Source organism: Temnothorax curvispinosus, unplaced genomic scaffold (genome assembly GCF_003070985.1).
Source record: "Temnothorax curvispinosus isolate PA1 unplaced genomic scaffold, ASM307098v1 QBEX01011959.1, whole genome shotgun sequence".
NCBI lineage: Eukaryota > Metazoa > Arthropoda > Insecta > Hymenoptera > Formicidae > Temnothorax > Temnothorax curvispinosus.
In genome coordinates this window covers 1,038,783-1,064,918 of record NW_020221739.1, presented here as the reverse complement: position 1 = coordinate 1,064,918, position 26,136 = coordinate 1,038,783, and the positions used below count along the sequence as shown (strand labels likewise).

Genomic DNA, 26,136 nt, shown 5'->3' with positions numbered 1-26,136 from the left:
GCGACAAAGGGTAATAGATAGCAATGAGGTATTGTTCCGTACCGCTTTCAACGAGTTCCTCCAATTAAAGCGCGTCCTTCCGTCGCCCTAAAGTCGGAACACGATGGAGTGTTTTTTTTTTCCGGCAATGAGTGTAACGTATGTGGGAAAGAGAGTGTATATTCTACGTTTCAATAAAGTCTCGTCACGCTTGCTGCAAATTATCCCTATTCCGGAATATTTTCTGCCCGATCGCGATTGTGCATCGTAAAATAATTAAAGCATAACAAATTGACATTGCAATAAAAACACGTATTGAGTTTTGCGAGAGAGAAAGATATATATATATATATATATATATATATCTTTCTTTTTTTATTCAAACAATATTCACTGATACATACACGATTCGATAAAGCATTCGACACGCATAGATTTGTGATGGACAATTGAGTGCTTTAATCTAACTCGAATCGGATTTGATCTGAAATATTAAACACTATCTTGAGAAACAATTTTTCATATTTCAAAATAGAATAGCTTTTTACTCTAATAAAGTGTAAAGGGAAAGTTCAACATCAGAGATTTATAACTGCGTACACGTTCCGAATTCACAGAGAATTCTAGGCAGGCATAAATTTCAAGTAATACACGTGACACCAGGTGTTTTTCACATAAATTATTTATGCAAGATTCATACAAGACAGGTGCTAAATCCAGATTAGCTGCGGTGGGTTCTTTATTTTTCTTTTCTGTAGAATGGAAGTTCCGTCGATGCGGTCGCGACGCCGGATCAATACCGGATGAAGACGCCGAAGTAAGCGAAAAACAAAATTCAATTAGAAATGCAGGCTGCGGGGCAAAGTCGGGACCGCGCATCCGGCAGGCTGAATGTAATGCGATTACCAGCGACTGAAATTGTATTCCGAAGAATCGAATTTGCGGTCAAACAAAATGGTCAAGGTGCGCAACGCTCATGGAACGATCGATGAAGAACGATCTCTCTCGCGAAACAAAATGAGCGACCCTGTAAACTTCTTGCGAAGGGTGGAAGGGAGGAGGGAGTCTTTCTGTTGGTAGAATAGTAGTAGCTATATCAAATGATGAACTTCTCTTGTACATAAGAAGTAAGAAGGATGAGTCGCAGTTGCCGAGAGCGAGAGAAATAGGAAGGAATATTAAAGAAACTTTGTGTCAATATTTGTCGGCGGTATCTTGTTATTGACGAGATTATTGAACGTCTGGCGCAACAAATATCTGAGGATTATCAATAATGAAAGGAGGAGATATATAATGGAAATTGAATCGTTTTCCACATTATGGACGAATACTAATGAATTGAATAGATAATGTAGCTTATCCTTTTATCTTGCAACTGCACACCGCAGCTCGAAAAAATTCCAGAATACATTTCTTCACATTAAATAATAAAGTACTTATATTCTCATAATAGTATTTTTCTTACATTTTATTATTCTTTATTTCGACACGTATTTAAGACGTCATGAATAAATCTCTACCTTCTTTTCTTGAAAAAGATGAAAATATTAAAAAATGAGGTAAATAAATATTTTTAAAACTCTTATATACTTTAGTGTGCATTTCCAGATTAACAACAGATTAATAATGAAATATTTTTTTCAATAAATTTAATTATTTAAATGAGATGCTTATATAGGGTAAACTCGGGTAAGATGGCCATAGAAGAAAGATGGCCAACCTATCTTTTTTCAATCTAGCTCGTCATGAAACATCAAATGAACATGTGTTGGCCATCTTTCCTCTATGGCCATCTTACCTGAGTTTACCCTATAAGTATCAAAGATTACATCAATTTATAAAGACCAATTTCTTGGTTAAAAGAACGTCTTGACGATAATCGGACCAAATAATGGTCGTATTGTCATGACGATTATAACTGGCCAGTAGAGTCGATTAAAATTTTCATTGCCGTTAATTATTTGACCGGCGAAGTAAATGTGATTTATTCCGTTTTAATAAAGCTTTGAAAGCTTTGAAAAAATGACTTTGTCAGCTCGACGAGTGAAATTATGAAACGGAGTTCTTTACTGATTATCGGCTTTGTACTGCCAGTATCGGTAAAGAAATGAAGAACGTCATATAACATATCTCAAAGAGATAACAATCCTTTCAAATAATCCTTTTTTGTCGCGTCAAAGAACGAGACATGCCTGCCTGCCTGCCTGCCTGCCGCGCGTTTTCATTTGGATGATTTCTGTCATCCGGCATACTGCGTGTATTGCGTATCGCGCGCGAGTCGAAAGACTCGCGAGCTCGTGCTTGTATACGCGCGAGAGAAAAAGGGGATGAGAGTGAGAAGGGTGACACCGACAAACAGAAAGGGGAAGGGTCAAGTGCGTTTGAACAGACACGCGACACTCGACCGTACGTCGCCGTCTTTGTTCCTGCCTTCGTCCCGCTCGACTTGCGTGCGTCTTCTTACTTCGTCTACTCTCCGTCCTTTGTATCGTTTTTACAATAGAAGCGACGTAGCTCCGGTAAAGATTTTTGGCCCGGCCTCATCGTGCCTGAAATGAAGTACCATCCATTTTCGAGTTGCGCAACCGTGCTCGCAGATCGCACTCGGGAAGGAAGATCGGTATGCGAGAGGAAGTAATCACGGAAAACTTGTGCAAATGTTGCCGCATGAACGACAGTAATGGAAGTAGCTTGTTAAGAGCGAATACCCCCTCCCCCCCAACTCTCGTAGCATTGACATAGATTAGGTACGAATGTAACAAGTTTAACAATGCGTTTCTTGAGTTCCATGCATAGATACTCGCAACCAAAGATTTTGCTTTAATAATAGCGGATCTTCTCGGAGATTTCCACGTATACGGAGCATCTTGCTAAAAATTTGACGTTAATCCTAAAATTAATGGTTTAAGGTTAAAAATGGCAGAACAATTATAATCAACATTTGTTTGTAGTATTAATCTAAGAACAGATGAGTTATAATAACGAGAAACGTGTTAAGAGAAGCAGATCGATAAAAGATTTTTTATATTAAAAAAACATTATTAAACATTACTATAAATTATTAATAATCGCAATTCATGAACAAAATTAAAATAAGTACGCCATGCGGATAATATTTTTTATTCATAACAAGAAAAAAGGACGGCTTTTTTATGTTTATAGATAAGTTTCATTATACATCATGAGAAACATGCAGGTCAAAATGAAAAGCAAATTAATTTAAACAAGAGTTGCCCATGTGAGACTATTCAATGGGTTAACACAATTATCAACAAAAGAGGAAAGACCAACTATAAATGGCTGCAGTCTTCGTACAGGAAATCATAGCGGCAGCGTAAAAATGCAACGCTGGGCGATTTTACGCTTCGCACGGAGGTCCTGCATCCTTCCGCACCGCGCGTCTATATACGGTGTCCCGTTATTATCAGATAATCCATCTTTGCAATCGTCCTAATGGTGCTGGTATATTCCGTTTTAACGGCGGTACATTGTGCTACGTTAATGGAGAACGAGAGAAAACGCCAATTAAGGAAATTTAAAAAATTTTGTTTACACTTGTATATCTACACACGGTTGTATATTCCACGTTTTCATTTAATTAATCTTCAATGGTTTTTGACGTAAAACATAGAGCTCGGTTTATATATAATTCGTCTTATAAAATGATAGTTTATAATTCATCTTATATAAGACGATGGGACTCGTGCATTTTATGATTTACTTTTTTCTCCAATATTTCTGTCATTTACACTTTTGATTCTTTTCGTTATTGAAATCGTAAATATGTATCAAAACCCTTTCATTTCCCCATCATGCATTTATGTCATGTAAAATGTTGTATTAAACATAGAAATAAGTAAAAAATTCGACCTACTAATTGGTCGCAAAAGTTCATTAAAGTTGAAATTGCTACGTATTACATATATAAAGCTCTTTTTGGATGATTTACAATTTGCGTCAGATTTTCGAGACAAAATTTTATTTATAATTTTATATTTTAATATACGTTCGTATTTTAATATATATTTTATATACAATATATGTTTATTTCTGTCTCTTTAAATCACTTACATTGTAGATGTATAAATTTAAGTTACGAATAGAATGTTATCCTGAAAGAAATCGTGAATTGTCTAAAGCGAGTTTTATTTAATAAATACGCTGCTTTTATCAGCTTTCATCTAAAAATACAATCAAATATATCTTCCGAAAAGTATTTATCAGAATATTTATACGGTCAGTCAGCCAACAAAAAAGCAGCGCCGACAAACGTGACCAGATATGACTGTCCTCTCGCCCTTAATCTTAAACCAAGTAACTTTAAAGTAACCGTAAAATCGAGTTTTAGCAGAGCACCCTGTATACGCGGAAGCCTCCAACAGATCCGCGATTTCGAACGTCTCTTGGTATCCCACATTCGTTCATACGCGCGCATACACACACAGATATGTACGCGCACGCACGTAGGAAGCTCTTTCTAACCCAAGCCAACAGCTCCTGAAAACGAACTGCTTTTCACCGCTGTGGAAACATTTTTAACCTAGCCTGCGCTCGCTCGTTTCTCTCTCTAAATCGCTCGGTGCCGCTGCGATACGTTAGCGAATCCCCCGAGCGGTGGCTTGCGCCACCAGGCTCGTTTCTTTCAACCACCGTTGGGATCAAAGTCGTCTCGTCTCGGTTACCGATATTCCTCACGTATAATCGCCTTACGATCTTCGATCGTTCGTCTCTCTCTCCGTCCGACCCTTTCGAGTTCTCTCCCGTTGTTTATCTCGGATTAAGAGGGATAGAATAAGTATAAGGATAAGTATAAGAAGGGTAAATATAAGTATAGTAAGCTTCGCATAGTTCACAGCTGGGAAAAAGGATGTGTATTTAGGAATGTCCTATAGCCGGTAGGTACACGTTGTATAGCGTCAGTGAGGTAATTTACGAGAAACGCATTACATACATTAATTTCCACTCTAATTACTTGCTATTTACTGTCGTGGCCAGAACAGCTGCGATCAACATTTTTTTCTTTTTTTTTTTTTGTGGACTTTAGAATGCACAAAAATCGTCCTCGCGATTTTCACGTCGCGAAACGCATTGAGAGAACGGGCATTTTTGTCTACAATAATACAAACTGGGATCGTAGAATAACACTGAAAAATTTTCGACGATGGCCGAATTAAGAATTTTGAAGTGTTCACTGTTGCAAATATCAGTCATTGTTATCGATGTAACTCGTGGAAACCGCATCTCACGATCTTCGCTTTTTCGTCTCTTTTCGTTCGCGTCCCTCAATCCCATCGATCCTGATGCTTCTTCCCCGTTCTTCTCAAGCCTTCCGCTCTCGTCACCCTCTTTCGCATCTCTCTCGCGTATCGCAAGTTATAAAATCGTATTACCTCACGTTACAAGTCTGGGAAAGTTACATGTATCATTGACATGTTTTACGGCGTGAAAGGGGATGGGCTGCTTGCTAGAAAAGCACGGAGGAAAACATCGGTCGTTGTGCGGCAATAAAGTGCGCTCGGCGGCTCGTATTTGTATTCAAGACAAGCATGATCCTATTTCCAGTACCACTGGAATTGTTTCGCGTGACCGGTCAAGCTTGCCGATTTTCTTAAAACGCGATCGTAAAGGCAGAGCCTTGTCGAGACTTGTCGTACATTACTGATTCTGACACTTTTGACGGTTAATAAATTAAGAAAGACGTTATCAAAAATTGTCAAGAACTCGAAAGTTGAAAGATAAAAGACTTGGCTGAATTTAACGAAAAAATACAGATTCTTTATTAATTATAATTAACATCAAAATTATATTTAAAGTACTTATTACAGAGTATCTCCTTTCTCTGTTCAAAAATTAAATTCTTTATTGTTGACTCTTACACTACTATCTGCTTGATATCAAGAAAAACTTTATTGGATATTGGAGCTTATTTAACTTAACATTTTTGTCAAAATAAGTTATAACGGAGAAATTAGAAACTGCCGCGCGAATATATTTTACTTATCTTCAAATTAATGTCGTCACGTCGTAAAATTAACTGAACTTATCGAGAGTTGAGAGGTGCTTTCGGACATGTTACTAACTCTAGTTCAGTACTACATTTATTGCCCGACCGCCCATAATTTCCGCTCGTAATCGTTTAACTACATGTACGGTCTAACAACAAGCATTATCTGAGCGCTTTAAAATCGTCAATTTCAAGCGACAGAGGATTATTGCCTCTCGATTCGACTCGACGTCTTCCCCTAGGATCGGCCGGCGGCCCCGATGTTCATCCCGACGGAATTATGTGTTCGTCGTTTGTCGCGCGTGGTCGACAAGCTCCGATCTGAATCGACGGACGGGCAGCGAGTTAACGGTACGCTTACCTCGTTTCAGTCCGGATGATTATGAACGTTTCGCTCCCGTGCACGTGCATCTCGTTACAAACCGCCTGATTATAGCCGACTGCTTTCACTGTGCGGACGCGTCACACGCATTGCGGATAGCTGCGGACATGCTGATAGCGATAATACTGAATACAGGAGTGAGAGAACTAGGCATTGACGTTCGTTTCCTAAACCTTAATCCTGTAACACGTGATCTCTTTTCGTTCATTTGTCTTTAAATAAAACTATTTATTTAAAAAAATATTGAATACCCTCTTTTAGTGTACATTAAACGACAAGCATAAAGATGTAGTAATGTAATGATTCTGAAGTTCTTAAAAAGGGGAGGATTCTTAAAATTAAATTTAAAGAACGTCTCCTCGCGTGAAATGTTATTAACAATTGCTAAACATGAATTACATTAGTCGTAACCATAATAAAGGCTAGTCGATTTTATATTAAATTACGAAGATAATACTTCGAATGTAAAGCATTTACGATCAACCAACTCCCAACATCCAGTAATACGGTCGCACATAAATGCGTGCACGATATCCACGTCGAAGCCATCTTAACGCCCATAAATACATTAACGAACGTGCTCAGTGCTTATGTCGCGAGTTTAATTATGCACGCATTTGCCTTGTAATTAGCACGGGCTGTTTGGTTACGCCGACCCGATACTCACGGAACTGTAACTCACGTGACCTGTTTGTGAGGTTTGAATTACGTAATACGGGCTGCTATCCACACATGCGAATCCTGGAAATGACACGCCTATGATACATGACCATACCGTATGTAGGTATCTTGTATAGAGATGATTATACATGTATAAAGATATTTATTTTCCATTATCGCCTACTTGGTCGAATTCATAAAATGCATTGCGGCATTGTAGCCACGTTTGCTCACACAATGCCAAATATTTTAATAATATTATTGACATTTGCAATGTAAAATCGATGATATTATCGATATATTAATTAGCGATAGATATTCGATTATATCCGGCGAACTTGCGAAATGAGTTTTACAATTAGTCGTAATAAAAATTCGAAATAATATTAAAAATTTCCATAAAATCAAAGGTATGTGAATTTTAATGCTATTATCGCGAATGCAAGTTATGAACTTTCACGTTTGTTTACTTAGTACGTAATTAAAATTCTCTGAAATAGGAAAAGATTGTTCGTGACATTATTTGCCGGGGGATAAAACAGTTGGTGATGCACATTTAAAGATAATTCTGAACTTCAGTTCCTCTCTCTTCTACGCGAGAGCACTCAAACGAGAACGAAAGGCATATCGGCGATTACTCCGTTAAATGGTCCGGAAGTATTAAGTCGATCGTACGTACGACAAAGTGGATTATCGGTCTTCTTTAATTCGATCCTTTAGGGACGAAGGAAAACTGGATGTGCAAAGCTTTCACCACCGGAAATTTTCGTAAGATAATTCGCACAAATACGATAAAACTCGATTGCCGGAGCTTCTGAATCTACAACTGGCGAAAAAATTAATAAAAATTAAGATTTATCAGGTTTGAAAATGGCATAAGTATGTTGTAGATAATACAAATCTTATAACACAAGTTGTTTTTATAGAAAGAATATAAAAAAACGAGTAACATGACCAGTCAATAGGAAGAATTTGACGAAGCAACAAGTGTTTCCATTATTGTCTGTCGCATCAATTTCCATTTCCATTTTAATTATTTGAATTAACTTTATTATTGAGTTACTTAATTGTAACATTATCGAGGCGATTACGTCACGATCTCCCTTCAAAGTAATTCTGCAACTAATAATTCTGCAACAACGTTAAACATTTCGCCAAAGGGTGTGCAATAATGGCGGGTGTCGAACGGTTACGCTTTGATCAAACGCATTAATGACACACCAATGGCACAACAAACGCCACTATGAAACCGCATGAGGCGAAATGTATTACGCGAAATAAACAAGTTTGTCGGTGAATTTAACGCTAAAGGGTTTTTTAGCTTATTGAAAACTAAAACATGGAAATTGAAAGTTGATTTTCAACGATTTCTAATGTAATAACTATTTCGACAATCTTAATCAAATTAAATAATATAATTGGAACAATAGTAGGGATATAATATGATTTTACAGTAGTCTAAATCATTGCGCGATCAACCGAAGTAATAGAAACCAGCGCGTGATCGGCCGAAGTAATACAGGTCGGTGCGCGGTCAGCCGAAGTAATACAAGTCAGCGCGTAGTCAACCAAAGTAATATAAGTCACTGTTTATGAGCTAAAGTAACACGATTAATCGATCGGCTATATACGATAACATTTATTATCTTTGATCTTAATCTATCTTAATTTTAAAAAAGTACTCATCTTACAGTCTTGATATATTAATTGAGTTCTTCAAGAAGTTTTCAGAAAGAAGTTCCCAGAAATGATTTAAAATGTTATCGGAAAACTTTAAAGTCTAAAAGATTATCTCTTCTTCGCAAAAATTATTTCAAGCTGTAGAAACATTGAACGTATCGCTATTAAAATATTTACACATTTTCTCTTTCGTCGAACGTGTGCCGACGACGGCCTCGCTTTGGTCTCGCGAGACGGCGATGTGAAGAGCAAAGAACGCGGAATGGATGACGGGAATTAGGTTTTCCGGAGGATATGTGACCGGCTTTTCTAGAGATGTCTCTAGTCTCTATACGATGTCAAAGTACCGCGGCAGCCAACTTTCTCGTAAAGCTTCTATCTGCTTTCAACGCCTTCCTACGATTCGCGACGTTCCGTTATGTAAAAAAAAAAAAGGGAACAGGCGGACACTTTTTCATATCGTAATTACGATCGGCATATGGAGATCATTCCGATAAATCCGGATCTGGATTAACTGTTGAATAGTGATAAAAAATTCTATTTTCCCTCGAATGAAAGGAAATAGTTGATGACAAAAACGAATGCCGAAAATATATTCTGTTTATCTGATCCTCTCTTGAATGAACTAATAAAGTATTTATCGCAAAACAGTTTTTGCAGTTTTTTTTTAGGTATTAGGTTAGCAATGCTTTCAGGATTTTTCATCTGTATGAAAAATTCAGCGGCATTATCTGGTGTCGCATCATTTATTAACGATAGCTACAACAAAGGAATTAAAAAATATGCAGCACGCGGAGTTTTTCATAAAACAAATACCTAACGATTAATCGTGCGAAAACTCATTAAAACGTTCTTTCTTAAGCGAAAAATTCAACGACAGGAGAAAATAAGTACGTGTGTGTGTGTGTTCTGCATGTTTTAATTGAATTTCTATTCCTTTTCAATTACTGCGTTAGGAGTAAATAAGAAAGCACGTGCATTCGCATGTATAGCTAATCTTAATCAAAGCCGTTCGAAAAACAGTCCGACGCGATTTTCTTTATATTTTCCCTGGTTACTCGTGCAGAATCAATTCGCGATGGCGGGAATACTTGTTGGCCGGAAGCACGCGGTGGTACAACGCAAAAATCGCAAACAAGCCGGGACAAAAAGCGATGGGAAACAACGAACGAGCGGCGTATAGACGAGTCCGTATTGTCTATCGCAAATAACAGCGAACATCGGTATTCCCGCGGTGTGTACCGTACGCGGCCCGAGCATATACACGACACGCCCGATGACAAAACCGGTAGACATCCGCAAAACGAGACGAAACGGCTGAACGCGCGCGGGCGCGCGCGCGCAAACGTACGCAGGCACGACGGGAAAATCCGAAGAATTTCCCGAAGAGCGGGTTTCCGCTGGTTATATAACCGGAAAAGCTCGGCCGCGATAAAAGCGGCGTAAAAGGAATCCAGGCTGATTCCCGCGAGCGCACCACCGTCTCCGGCGCGTTAATTGTAATGGTATTAATTACGATAATGGAGCGCCTCCCTCTCTCGTATCCCTCATCCCATATCGACTCTCTCTTTCTCTCTTCTCTCTGTCCCTCCCCTCTCTCGCTCTCTCCATTTCTCCCATTTCCCGCGTCTCTCCTCTTCCATGCCTATGCACCCCTTCACGCTCACCCTCGCTCGCGCCGTGCCACTAGCCCCTCTTCGGCCATCTTCCACCCTTTGTTCCGTCCCTCGACTCTGGCGTCAATTAAGTGGATATCTCAAACGAAAAATTCTAATAAGCTCGTTGAAACGGATCTGCTCCAGCCTAGCGCAGTTCCAATGGAGCTTCAACGATCGCGGAAGCAGATGGCGTCGAGCATGGCATCGCCGATGGCGACTTTTTTTTTCTCACCCCCCTAACAGCGCCGCTTCGTTCTTTCCGACGGCGACGCGTCGCGATGCAATGCGTCGCGATGCGAGGCGAAGTGAAGCCGTGGTTCGAGTGGTACGTTCGATCGGTCGAGGATTCTCGAGAGAGAGTAGCTCAACGGCGGGAGAGCCTCGCGAGAATTCAGGACTTCCCTCAGTGAGATCTATCGACGGCGAGGGAATGATGAGGGAGAAAAGAAGGAGGTGGGAGACGTAGGTACAGCACACACACACGTACACACAAACGGATACGTTTTCGAAAAGGCGAAGTACCGAGAGCTTTGTCTCTCGGTCGGGGCTTCCAACACTTTTGTTCCCACTCCTGTTACTTTGTTCCCGAGTAGTGTTATTTGACGTCCGTAAATGAATATACGGAGAACGTGCCAGGACGGGTATGGGAATCGTGTATTTTATAGATGGCCTTTGAAGCTTCTCGAATACGCTTGTCGATACGGCGCGAGCGTATCGCCGAATGCGTCCCGACTGGAGATTCTCCGACGAGTTCAAAGTCGATTTTGCTTTAGCAAACATTCGACGAGAGATCACGCAGCATAACTCCTCAATTTGCATTAGATACGCTTCAATTAAGTCTCGAGTCTGTCGATAGTCTTGATATAGTTACTTTGCATGAGAATATCGAGGGAGATATTGAAAGAATCATATGGCAAATGTATTTCATTTAGATATAATCTTGCGAGAAAAATTTACATAATTCCCCTCGATATATACGTGCCCTTATATACGACTACAACGGCAGTAAAAATCTATATAAGGCTGTGGAAGGTTGAATCAGATCCATATAGTCATGAACATATGCATAGCGGTTTTTTTTAACGGGTTTTACTTTGCCTTGCTTTTGTTATAAACGTAATTTATTACATTTATAACGGGGAGAACATGTTAAACTTATACATTATTTATAAATTAAGCTACCGCGAGACAAAAATTATGAATATTATACTTAAAATGAAAATTCATGATTTAAATTTTAGAACTTTTATAAAAAACAAAGCAGTGTTAGTCTCGTCGATAGTACGACGTGCAATTATTTCTCAAAATTATTTGTACGTAAAATGCTAAAAAATAAACCTCAAGTAAATATCGCATTTATATTAAGCAATTGAAACTACTTAATATTACAAGATTAGATCGTGCAACAGTCAAAATTTCATTTAACTGGTAATCCTTCTTGTCCGAAAACTATTGAAGGGAGATTTCGCCGTTTGTGATATACGACCATGGACTCTTACATTAATTCATATACTGAGAAATTAATTATTCCGCCCGGATTATACAGATGTCCTCCGCGCGGAATTACGCTATTTCCTTGCTGATGAGACTTATTGATAAAACAGTATTACGCGATCGTTAACAATGGAGCACGATGAGTCATGATGCTGGATGATAAAGCGGGATTAACCGTGCGCAGAAGTTAATTTAATGCACTCGTCATTATTGCCGTAATCTCATATGATATTGTTAACACAAGTTTAATATTTAGTGTTGTCGACGTGGAGCCGTCCAGATTATTCATAAATATGCAATATTTTATATCTTCATTATAGACTCGGTTTTTCTAAAACCGAGTATAAAGATACGTATCAGGTATCCAGACATGCTTTTCCAAATACATTAAACCATACGTTACTAACATAAGTGGAATATTATGGACATGCGGTTACAAAATAGCTATTCTTTTCTGTTCCGATAATGCCAAATATTGTCTTTTATACTTCCACATATCTTTGAAAAATGCCGAAAGCAGTAGTAATAATTAAATAATTTTAACGTGTGCAAATGTAGTGCACAAACGTGATTATTTTCATAATAATTGTAAAGAAATATAAAACCCATCTTAAGTATTCTCACATAGCAAAAAAAATAATAAAGATGAATATTTCTTTTTGACATAATAATTCTAATTCTTTGTTTTTTTTTCCAAATAAAGTTATACGTAGATTATATTCTGTCTATTATTTTGTTATAACTTCTAAAACTGTTTGATATTTTATAACAATTGTAAAAATTTTTTTCCTCAATTTTTTTCAATCTTTCACTGCGCTATAAAATAATATAAATTTTAATGTATTTACAAACCGGAGAAACAATTACGCTGCATGAATAACACACGCGGTGAATAAAATACAAAATACAAAACACGTATAAAACACAGTTTATCACATAATTTATCATTTAATTCGTTAAATAATCACGTTATATATTGCCTCAAATGTAACGAGAATTATGTAATGTTCCACTTATGGAAACGTATTACATAAAAGAATATTGTTTCTGCTCTCCGGCAAAGACGTGATCGCAATTAAGAAATCGTACAAAGAAAGTAAATTCTCCTTAGAGAAATATAGAGGATTCCAATGTTGGCGATGTTCCAGTTTTTAGAAATTAGTAACGGCCCGAAAACACTTGCAAGTAGATATAGTGGGCGGAAGTGTAGACAACAACGGATAATAATGGCGAAGTTGGTTACGTCGTGGCTTCGCGGGCACGCCGCAAGAAGCGTCGTCGTCTTTCTCTATCCAGACTTTAGAAAAAGGTCAACACCCTTGATCATGATGAAAGTTCCGCCGTCGGGAAGTTCCGGAAAGAAATAACGTATATATGATTGTGCTCGCAGCTTGATCTTTATAGAAGATGCGCATTTGCTACCACATTGCCGTCAGAACCAGAAAACTAGAATTGGCGTAATGCAACTTTTATGGGGATGCTCCCGGAATCGTACACACTTAATCGACGGTTAACTTTCTTTGACAAAAGTTTCATTAAAGGATAATAAATTTTTTTTTACTTATTACGAGCTTTCACTGGCTTAATACATCAAATTCTTTAGAGAACAATGATTTAATGTAGAATATATTACAACAGTACGATTTTTACGCTCTTCTATCTTTTTTTTATTTTGAAAAAAGCTTTTCGAGAAGAAATCAAATGTTCTTCTTGGCGTTCGGCGATCGCCGAACTGTTCAATTCAGTATCGGTCACGCGAGGGATCCTGAAATCTTCCCGCGGAGATCGCTCCATTTCTCGGATTGTAAATCAGATAAAAGGCATAATTAACCTTGGGCGCAATAATCGGACGGTGTACTCAACCGCGAGAGTTACGTCGCATCGACAAAAATACGTAAACGGTTCGCCGCGCGAGAAAGGGAGCCCATTAGCGCTCGTGCGAGAACGAAGTGGTCGTTCATTCATGAACTCGGGGGGGCGGCCATAGCGTCGTAGCCGCTCTACGCTATGTACTACGTTCTCCGCTAGTATTATCGCTACCACCACCACCACCACTGCGCCTCGCTATTACTCTCGTTCTACTACGCCACTACCACTTTTACACATCGCCAACGCCACCGCCATCAACCACCACCACCATCACCACTACCACCACCACCACCACCACCACCAGCATTGCCGCCCCTCGGTGCACCAACGTCGGTTACGTGTTCTACCACAAACCAGGTATTGGCACCGGCAACGCTACCGCCGCGGCGTGCCGAGCATCGCGTTCCTGGCGTTCTTACGCGAGGAGCCTCAGATACCCCCGATGCGAGAGGCCACCCCTTTTAGTTGATGCACTTCTATCGCCGAACGCCTTGACATTGAGAGCACCGACGCGAATGCCCCGCCGCGTATCGCGACTATACCCGTTCCCGGACCCTGTATGTCGGAAATGTTGAGCGAATCCGTCGAATGGATCGTCGAATGCCTAATCCTCCAGCATGCCTAAGAACATTCAAGCTGGATGACACGCGTTCGGAGATTATTCATATTGTCGATTGGGATGCTTTACCGCATATATTTTCCAATTTGATATTAAAATGTTATTCAAACCGTAACTTTTGTAAGTAGAATGTTACACGAACAAATGTTCTGGTTATCCTAAAATATAATTGATTATGAATAAGATTTAAAAAATAATTAGTTCGAAACAAAATTTAAAAACTTTTTATTCTGGCTATTGTCATTTCTCAGACTCTGTGACATTTTCGACAATTTGTCCCCGACAAAAATCTGTCAATCAAATCTTATTTCAATAATGAAACCGTTATCTCGTTTTCTTTCATTGTTACAAAAATAATTCATATCGTTCTGAATACGAAATAATTTTACACGGAATTAATAATAATTGTTGTTGCCAGATTAAGTATTGTATGAATAAATAAATCATTTATATCAATTATTGCAATCACGAGAGCAAACACGTTAATAGCTTGAGGTTATTTCCCATGTTCAGCCAAAATTCACGCTAATTAGGAGTTTCCCTTCCAGGGAAAGGCAGGAAATCAGCTCTCAATTTTGATAATGGATTTGAAATTTGTAAAAGCGATAACGAGATACCGGCAATTACTTTAATTTCATAAATATGCTCTCACACATTTAAGCATTAAACGTAAGTGTAGTAATTTTCATTTCTTTGAAAATGTAATTAAGGATATTTAATCGCGACGAAACTGTAATACTAGCGATTATCATTTTCAATTCGCGTTCAATCTTCTAATCGAATGACGATGATTTTTAATTCGCCATACAAACATGATATAAAAGAAAATTATTTTTCCATGAAATCTCCGTAAAATTCTTCATTAGATTATCTTTTCATCTCAATAGATTGTTAAATTACAAAGGCGAGCATCTGTTTTACAAGTTTGTCAACATCTCGAGAAGTATGATTAAACTTTCTTGGCTCTTACGAAAATCAATCAAAAACATTACCATCGCTTTCTCGGCGTCGCTTCCGGTTATCCCGACGGTTTTAAGGTCAACGCGCATACTATGGTCCTTGACACTGAAACAACACGAAACTTCGGCAACTTGTGGGCAAGTTCGCGAGATTTCCATACGTTATTCTGGGGAATGTATCCAATTAAAGCGACGAACGAAACTTTGACTGTTTCAGCTTGCAAACTGTTTTGGTTCGCGTTTCCTTCGTTGAACGTTAGAGAGTTATAGTCAATTCGTGGAAACAAACTTTGAGCATTTATAGAAAGTGTCAGTCATTGATGAGAGCGTATAAAAAGGTAGATGCAGCATTAGTGAGTACTGAGTGACAAGAGTGAGTGATAACTGACACTTATTTTTATATAATGCAATTACATATTCCTTTATAGAAACGAGATACTGTCAGATCTTAATTAAAATAAGAATTACAATTAGAAGAGTCATTTAAATAATGAAAATCCGCATAAGTCACTGGCGATTATATTATTTTAAGATTTTTCCCTCTTTACTAATTTTAAATATCACGATTCTCATATTGATATCGAAAATGTCATTCGCTGCATCTAAATTAATATTCGACAAAAGCATACTCACTTGAAAAAATCATCAACATTCTTTAAAGCCGATTATTCATTGTTACATCTACATTCTGGAAAGTTAGCTACACTAAAATTCAATTCAATTCAACGCAACGCCGATTTTCGCTTGATAAAAGCAGTTTTCGCGGTCCGTTGTCCCGGATGAAAACTCGCGATCCGTGACATTCGAACCGGCGACGATCCTGAAAATTGCCGATTTATTTTCTAGGCGATAACACGCGGGACCGATCCTAATTCTGGTGGTGGTGATGATGAAGATGTTGACGGCGGCGACGGCGTGGTGAACAGAAGTTACAAAGGTATTCTCACCCCCGAAGCGCAAACAACTCTCTCGCCGCTTCCGCCGGAGCCTCGGACCGTAAACACACGTCGGTGGCTGATCGCGTACTGAAGTTTCCACCGACGGTGGATCCAGCATCCCCGACCGGGTTGAGAGAGAGAGACACACAGAGAGAGAGGGAGAGAGAGAGAGGGAGTGACAGAAAGAAAGAGAGAGAGAGAGAGAGAGAGAGAGAGAGAGAGAGAGAGAGAGAGAGAGGATCCCGCCGCACACCGGCGTTCGACCCCACCGCCCTACTCACCACCTACCACCGACGCGGACACCCTTTAACCCTCCTCCGTTCGGCACTCTCCGTCCTCCGAACCGTCACTCGAAACCGTCACCGTCACCCTATACGAACCGCTACCGACCCTGTGCGCAACCCCTCCACCGTAACACCTGGACGCAGGGGGAGGATAGGGCACGAAGATAGGATATACTTGGTATCTCTCATACCGTTAACCCAGAGACGATCGAAACTGAACTTGTCCGGTTATTTTTTTTCTCTCAGTGTATCTAGATATGGATGTAGATTTACACAAAAGGTTGCTTTGTAAAATCTATCGGAATAATTGCGACATTGAAATAAATGAAACTATGCTTTTTCAATATCGAAACTGTTATAACAACATTAGAAGCATGAACAGCTGCTTTTACAACAAATATCACAAGTCATTAGAATTAAAAATACGCAACTATTTAATTAGAAACATATTAAATAATTATTTAATATACATTCGTATATCTACGTATATAATTTTTTTTTTTTTTAGAGTGTTGTATCTATAAAATTTAAAAAGAGACGTATTTTTCAATATCAAACAAACATTATTCACATAAACGTATCTTAATGTTGGCCACAAATAAAAGAAATTGATAGCTAGAAGTGGTTTCAGATATATTAAGACATAAAACCAAATTCTTCATAGACCACATCGAACAAGTTTGCCAAAAGCTATCTGAAAAGCCAAATGAGAGAAATAGAGAATGATTTCATATCCTAAACTGCGGATAGCGCTAAACACTTTTCTCTCATAGCTCCACTGGCTCCAAAACCACCTTCGTTCTTACGAGTATTTTTGTTCTTATAAAAGTAATCGTTTGGCCGGCAAACCCCCGTCGACGTGCCGGCAAAAAGTCGGCGAAACTCTCCAAAAGTTTTCTACCTTCGTTCAGCGATATATTTCATTGTCGGCGGCCATATAAATTCCAAGAGATTTCGCGCGATGTAAGATTTAGCTTGTGATTTAGGAAACGTTCCGGGGGCCGCGCGGCAGCTTTCAGGAGAGATCAAATCCCCAGGAATCAACGGTTCTCGGACTTTGAGGATCTCGAAAGTCCCTCGCGATTTAGAAAAGTTTTCGAAAGCTGCCGAAACTTTCTGTATCACTTACTTTTCCCCGGGACTCCCAGAGCCTGTCCGCGTATTTCCGAACCCTCTTTCGCAAATACACGTCACGTACGTTCGCAGGAATACCTATCGGGCCGACATATAATGGTCTTATGTTTGGGTAACACAAGAGGCATGTAGAATTTCGCCCGAGGACTGCATAACACTGCAATATGTACGAATATGTTTAGTAACTGACATATATCTCTCATTTTCAGGATTTGACAGAAATATTGACTTTACTTCAGATATACGTTTATTTTTTTTTCTTACAAACGACTGTGCAGATTTTGATTCGCAACTGGTATCCATAACCGATATCGTAAAATGCAAGCATGCCCAGCTGTTTCATATATGTAGATTGTAATATAATAATTTATTGCATTATTTTTTGTTTTATTACTGAAAATATTTGTATTTTAATATTTCTGTTAATATAAAAGAGATTAAAGTAACCATGATGCATAAAAACCTTACCACGCAATTTGCCCGTGCTTACAAAATATTACAATATAGATTTACATTGAATATTAATATTTTTATCTCTTATTTTATGATTTTTATTTGTTTTGAAAGCATTTTGTACATGAAATAAAAATATTTGCAATATTTAATAGATTAAAATTTTAGAGTAACAGTTATCAACTTGACCCTTCATCAAATATTGAAAATCCACTTCGCTTTTCGATAAATAAACACGCCTAAAAGCTTCGACATGTGTTTCTATTTATCCTTTTGCTTTGTAAACGTATTCGAGTAGCGTGAATGTATGCGAAAATATGTATAAATCGGGAGTGGCATTAGTGTAAGCTCGTAAATCATTTCGAGTAGGATAAGTTAGGAGCATAAAGGAGAAAGTTTTCGCGAAAAGGTCGAGAAGCTTTGTTGATAAATCCGTGGATCATCAAATGGTTAAACTTCCCGTATGGACGGATCTCTTATGTTAAGATACTTTAAGATAAATATTAATACTCAATTGCGCTAAAATCGAGTATAATTGGTTATAATGTGTAAACTATATACTTTGTACTAGATTTACTGTTAAATATGCTTGCACTTTACAATGTGAGGAACATTCATATATTTAAACTACATAAAATATTATCCAGGTTATTATATGATTTGGCTCGTTTTTTACTGTATGAGATACCATTTACGATGAATCTTTTTTTTTAAACTTATAGCGAAATCCACAATAAAGTCGTTATACGGCACATGCATATTGTTATTTTCTTTTTTGGTAGTATATTTTACCATGGTAAAAAAAATTCGATTTTTTTAACGTTATTTAAACGTTTCACAAACCATACATTCCGAAAAAAATTCTAGATAATATTAAAGTACAATAAAAGTAAAATATTTTGTATTACTAATTAACAAAACAGTTTGAGTTCGCAATGTTTAATTAATTCAAATAATAAAACTTCTATATTAAAACGTATTTAGACGAATAAAACGTATTATTGCAATATTATTGCAATATTATTAAATATTCTATCAAATTAATCGTTAAATACTATTAAATTAAATTTTGGTGAGGGAGAGGAGAGCTATTATACGGATTTAATTCTCATCAGAATTCAGAACAGAATTTTATTTATAATTGCGCCGTGTATATTAATATTTTAATATATATTTTATATGTGTATGTGTAAATATTCTGATTTTTATACGTATGTGTACCTAAATATTCTGATGTAGAATATACAAATAGAATTTTATTCTATCTGTATTCCGAAGTGAATTATAGAATATCTAAAGTAGGTTTTAAGCTTGCTGATAAACTATAATTGATTGAAATTTAAAATATTTTATTTATAATTTTGTGTGCCAATGTAAAAAACATTTAAAGAATCAAAAATACACACATGCATACATAAAATATATATTGAAATACACACAGCATATAAAATGTACATCAAAATATGCGGCAAATAAAATTATAAACAGATAGAATTCTATCGTGAAATCTGGTGCAAATTATAGGACACCTAAAATATGTTTCAGAATAAAAAGGACATTCTTATCTAGAACATTAGAAAAATGATATTTTTACATAATAGACGATATGGTGTAAACAACGTATATGTATTTTATTTCAGATAAATATCTCAACATTGAACATTGACTAATGTATATGTATAAGTACATCGTTTACTCGTTTACGTCGCAGTGGTAGTCCGATATTCGTTAATATGTTATATATATATAATATATATATATACTTCTCTACCTATATCACTGGTCTACAGGTTTGTTATAAACTATCTGATCGCTTAATGTCGATTATACGCAATAATGATTTTTATCCCTTACGTCTTACGTAATATTTTTATCATCCCTGTATGCATTTATTTTACTCGCGATAATCTGCTTCTTATCTACCGTCGTGGATCGTCGTTGTAATCGCGTCGACGATCGTTACATCGTATATGTTTACCTACTAATTAACTATTTTTATCACAATTACGGTATTATTATTTAAAGCCGTTAGAGCGCCGGGCGAACTTTGCCGGAACACTTTGATGATCCGTTTGTTTCTGTACGAGAGCAATTATTAAAGATAATTCATGTATCCTAACGGAACGTTATACCTCACGAAATTTTCTTCCGATTATCCTTAACGAAAATTTTACCGAGGAATTTATTTAATAAAATGTTAGCGATTGAATTAAATTTTTTATCAAATATTAAACATAATAAACCAATAAAACTTTTATCTTTAATTAATTTTAATTACTTTAAGATTGTGCATGCTTTTTATATTAGCTTTTATTAAATTATTTATATCAAATTAATTCAAACTAATCTAATCAATCAACTTAATTTAATTTAATTAGGTTTCACTGAATAAACGCTTTTTTAATATTAAAAATAAAAAATCATAACAAATATAGCTAGTCGCGAATTTTCGTTAAGGACAAGTTTTCTTCGAGTGCAAATTTCTTGAAAGATACTTCTTATTTAGCACCTTCATATTATCTTTTTTCGAGATTACTTGTATTGTTGTAGTCACATAATATTAACATCCATAACATTTTTCTCGTTGTTCTTATATTCCGCCTTTTTAATCTGCTTTCGGTATTGCTTCAAATATCTTGTTCGCGTACATAGCAATCAACGAAATCGGCATCAAAGTTCCCGTCTCTATACAAGTTTGCCGAATCGCTGGCGCCCGATCGGCAAGCGCAATGTCTACCGTTCGTCTTGGATCACTTTCTTGGCGCTTTTCGACAAACGCTATATATCTAATTAATTAACAGTATCGCTTATTGCTGCTGTTTCGTGCATTGACTTGAAAGGTGACGCCTCTCTGAGAACGAACCAAGCTGCGTGCCGCGATAATCCTTGAAATGATTGCTCGAAATCATGAGACAGATGTAAATTGAAAATATATATTAGTTTATATATATATACACAAGTATGTTAGTTATATATAAAGATTTACCATAGAAACATAGGTAGCGAAATTAGCATATCCTAGTCCTCGAAATTAGACATTGGCTTTACAATCCCTAAAGTTTTTCTTTTCTTCCTACATCCATCTGTCTATTGTAATATAATATTTGCGAGAGACAGATAGCTCTTACTTTAGCCATATTTGTTTTCGTAAAATAAATTACAAAAGCTAAAAACAGAAGAAAAAATACAGAGGAACCGAAAATCCGGGATCGAACGGAAATAAAGATAGACATAGAAACAAAATAATTGATGGATTTATTAAAAATAACACAGAAGTTCGAAATGACACAACAAATCAGAACAATAAGCCGCGCTTAAACGGATAAAGACGTCTGACGATTATTATAGCGTATCACAATCGCGGGAATATTTCTCGAAAATCGAGGATATATATTCCCGATCTCGATCTTCGCAGTTCCCTCGACGATATTGCCAACGGTTTCCAAGGAAAGCTTCGCGTCACGTGGGATCACGATCGCTGTCAGAATAACTCTTTCGAGACATTCGCGCGTGAATATTCTCTTATGCACTTTTTTTCTACTTATCACTCTATTATTGCATAAATATGTCTCACTAGCCGCTCAGCGGTATACTTTTCATCGTAATCTACCGTTATACTCTAAGAATTATAATGCATATAAATTGCATTCACCTTTCACCACTTATCTAACTAGAGCAATCCCTGAAAAAGCGTTGAAAACATATATCACATAATTTGTTGGATGAATAGTCTCCCGTATCAATTCCTAGATTGAAAAGTGATGCTCGTAATGTTTTTTCAGGGATTTCTTCAAGTGTCGAAGAGTATTAAATTAAATTAAAGCGATTTAAAAATAAACATTTCGCTAGACATATATGTATCATTTTTGTAAATAATTTGTAATTATTTTATAATTTTTGCAATTATAGAATTTCTGTTAATCTGTTAAATCAAATTGACGAGCAAGATGGATACACCTGGTGCAAATTAAAAGTATTACCACGTGACGCTACTTTTCCTGGCGAGTAGTTTCTGTGGAAATCTCTTTTTAGAAACTAATTCAAATTGCGCACAAAATTGTCCAATGAATTCCCAATTCTTTAAAAGAAATCTTCTAATAACGATATTATGACTGTGTTTCGCCGTTTCTCAAAGAATTCCCAGAAACTTGTTCGCCGATGCTACGAGTATGAAATAGTCTAGACAAGGGCTTCAGCCCTAGACAGTGTAAGAAAACTCTGACTGGACCTTTCACAAAACAAAAATATCCATTTAAAATTATTTTACCAATTAATTTTCATCTTCCTATATTCATATAAGCACTGATATATATATGTATATATAAATATATAAATAACATAAATACAAAGCTTGCAATATTCAGATAAATATTGCGAGAGATTTGCATAAATATAAATCCATTATTACCACATACAAGGTCTGCCAGCCTTTCTTCCACTCTGTAAGTAAATCATTAATTATAAGGGTTAATATTCAACGAAATAAGGTTCGACAAAAAAAAACATCCGTCTCCAGGATAACTTACTGCCTATTATGAATCGCGCGTCTAAATAAATATTAACGATCGATTGCTTCGCTATCGTTTTCACAGCTTTCAGGGACTACGCGTTACCTATACGGGATAAAGCGCTCGATGAGTGTTTTATTACACGGTAACCATAAGAGATGCGATTATCTTTGGGCAAATTGCTCGTAATTGATGTTGCGCGTGTATATATAGGAGGAGAAATCATAATACCCATACCAACTATAGTGACATTCGTCGCTGATTCCTAAAACTTCGTTGCTAATTCAAAAGATGCAACGTCAATCACAATCGAAAAACATTTGCACTGCAATCACGATTCCCCCATTATTCCATAACCCAAGAGCATCGTTGCATCGTGGAAATTTTGACGTTTAATTGGAAAAATACTAATATCACCTATACTAAATCTAATTTCTAATGAAGAAGTGTAATATGCGAGTATGCAAATGCAAACGATTGACGAAGAATTTAATAGTCGAAATAAAACGGGACTGCAAAAAAAAATGATACAAAGCATACAAGCCACAAAACTACGATATGTAGTCCTAACTCGAGGTCCTTCCCCATCCGCGATTACTTCGTTCCTGGCTCGTAGAAAGCGATTAAAAACTACACCAAATCACGCAGCATCGTTCGACTTAGCGGCATCACTTTCCCTACTACGCTTAGGGATGCTCACTACTCACTACAATTGAAAGAAACGAAAGCGCACGACGAATGAAACAAATATCGCCAATTTTCGTCATTTTTATTCTTGACTCCTCCGCTTTTATTCATCTTATCTGTTCTCAAATTATTGTACGTTCGTGTAAAAATGTACCGCTCGCGCGCGATTTAGCATACATGAAAATGTAACGAATTTGCAGGATGTACGTGGAATATAATCTGTATAGAAAACTCGTTCGTTTCGATCATCGTGCGCCTTTGTTCGCCCAAATATTTCGATTAGCGTTCATTTGTCATTTACAAAGACGCGCACGGAGCGGTGGGAATTCAAGACGCCGCTCAAAAATTTCTTAAATCTCACGAAGCTCTTTTTATCTGTACGCTGTTTTACGACGAATAAAAATTTGTTTCCATTCTGTTCTTAAAAATCTAGTTCCCATCGCCAGGTGCGCCAGAACAATACGATCTCTCTAATTCTTAACTCGCTAATTAAATAGATCTATTTATGCTTGCGCATATTTTATTACCTATTATTATAAGGCATGGAGTATGTTACTTGTCCAGTCAACCCTCTATCTTTCCTTCCTTTCTTCTTCCAATTTCACAACTCTCGCTCGCTCTCGCTCATTCTCTCTCACTCTCTCTTTCTCTTTCTCTCGCTCACTTATAACTCCATCGTTCGATACCCTTTTTGTTTTTAAACCTACTCCGCGAGCTATCTATACGCGTAAATGTTGCAACGATCCCGTTCCTTCAATATTTTTCGTTGGAAATAATTTTTTTTTGTTTACGGTATGCTTATTAGTACACAGGTAAATATGCACACGCTACTCTCCCGTGATCCGAAAAGAGAAGTGGACTTTGAAATTTCGTACGTCTCGCGTTGGCACTCTTTTATTTTTCTTTACGGTTTACCGAAGACGCTCCGTTTATCTTTTGGCCAAGGTTTCGCGTCTCGCTTAACTTTGATCCGTCTCGAAAATCGAGGTATTCTAACTTTAACGACTTGCACGCGAGGTCCATTCTCTGTTCAGAGCAACACGCTAATCGTATAATGGTAGGCGCTTGGTAACACGAAGGGTTCGACTTCGCGAGAGAAATACCCCCTCCGCGGCGTTTCACCGTGTCGTAATTAATCGTTATTTTGTAATCGTATAACATTCGGTGACTATTTACAAGCTCGTCTGTCTATACTCTGAGATGACTACGTGAACGATCGAAGAGTCAAAACGCTACAATGTACCTCTACTGTGTCTTTCGCATGCTCTGTAGCATGTATGTAGCACACGTTTAAGCACGAAAAGGCGCAAACCCGCGACATTACTGATCGCGAAATCGACAAGAGAAATTTGCGTTTTATGAAAGAAATAGAAAAAGAAACAGAAGTGTTCCAATTAACGAAACGAAACGTATTACTACGGAGAGGACAGCATCGCTGAAGTGATGATATCAAACTTCGATTGAACGGTATGAAATAAAGTACGTTAATTAGGAGAACGGATGCGTATCTTCCTCCACATCCCTATTGTTTCGTTACTTATTTTGATCGTGGTGTTTCTCGTTATCGAGGTCATGTACACCAACACCAACAACAACAGCAATCGATATAACATTTCTTAAATAAATTTTCTATTCGTTTTCAGCGATTAATCAATTAATTTTTAGCAATCATCAGCTTGAGAAGTAGATTTATTTCATTTCGTAATCAACTCGCAAATCAGAAGGCCCTTTGCTGCGGAAACTTCTTTCTCTCGCGCGAAAAATTTTTCATTTTTATAATCCCCGTAAAAGAAAAAAAGATCAAGAAGAAAGAATTCATTCATTCCAATCCCTCGTCAATGCGGATATTCGCAGACACGAGAGCTTGATACGTAACTGAGTGTATACGTGGGCATGGGAGCATGTATGTGTGTTATGCGATGTGCATGCATGAATATATGTCAGTATGTATACACATGCGTCGTCACTTGGAGCGCGTTTCTGCAATAGATGCTGTAGTGAGTATCGTAATTAAGGCCGATTCAGTGTTTCTCGCCCGCTCTCTCTCCTCTCTTCACCTCTCTTCACTTCGAATGACATTTCTTCTTTCTCATAACATCTAAATTAAAATACATCAATTACGTTAAATTAAATACTCTTTCCACGTTCTAACCCGTATACGATTAAATAAGAAAAAAAAAGAAACTAAGTCATATAAACATAATATAATTTCCCTAATAGACCTAAGTCGGTAGAGGAGGAAGTATTATCGATTGGACCTCTTAGATTATAAGTAACATTAGGCCAGCGATAAAAGGATTGCTCTTATCTTAGGCTGTTCGATTAGTTATCGTTAAACGAGCAGTAACAAATCACAGTACCGTACTACATTTAATCCCTCTTTTTAATGAAATTTCTAATACCATCCATTAAGAAAGTCGATCGCGCTGAAACAGCAAATTAGCTGTTGAACTCGATAGTTAGTTCTTTTTTTCTCGTTGCTGTTACTTTTCATGCGGTTACTTTAAAAGCGCATTCCCCCGCTTTCGTTGTTAATCGACGAAAGCAGACAATCTGAACCGGGCTTAATCAATCGGCTAATTTCGCAACTCGGTAAATCACAATCGCATATATAACTGTTCCGATGTTCTATGTGAGAAAGAATCGTTAAAACCTCTGTGCCTTAGAAGACAGTTTTGCACGATCGCACTTGTTATCGAACCGTTTCAAGTCCTGTAACGATCAGATCGATACGAAAGCTGCAATCGTGCGAGAACACTTCAATTATTTCACGCCATATACATATCATCATTAAAATCTGTATGCACACATTTTCTTCGCTGTGATTC

General features: G+C 37.3%; 1 protein-coding gene across 6 annotated transcripts in view; it reads right to left on the bottom strand.

The window, feature by feature from the left end:
• LOC112462028 (Down syndrome cell adhesion molecule-like protein Dscam2) overlaps positions 1 to 16,321 on the bottom strand; it is a 98,818-nt gene extending 82,497 nt beyond the window's left edge. For all 6 annotated transcript variants that reach the window (XR_003041615.1, XM_025027541.1, XM_025027537.1 and 3 more), the window contains exon 1: positions 16,252 to 16,321. The gene's annotated coding sequence lies outside the window, so the exon portion shown is untranslated. The remainder of the gene's footprint in view (positions 1 to 16,251) is intronic.
• Between the last annotated feature and the right edge of the window lie 9,815 nt (positions 16,322 to 26,136).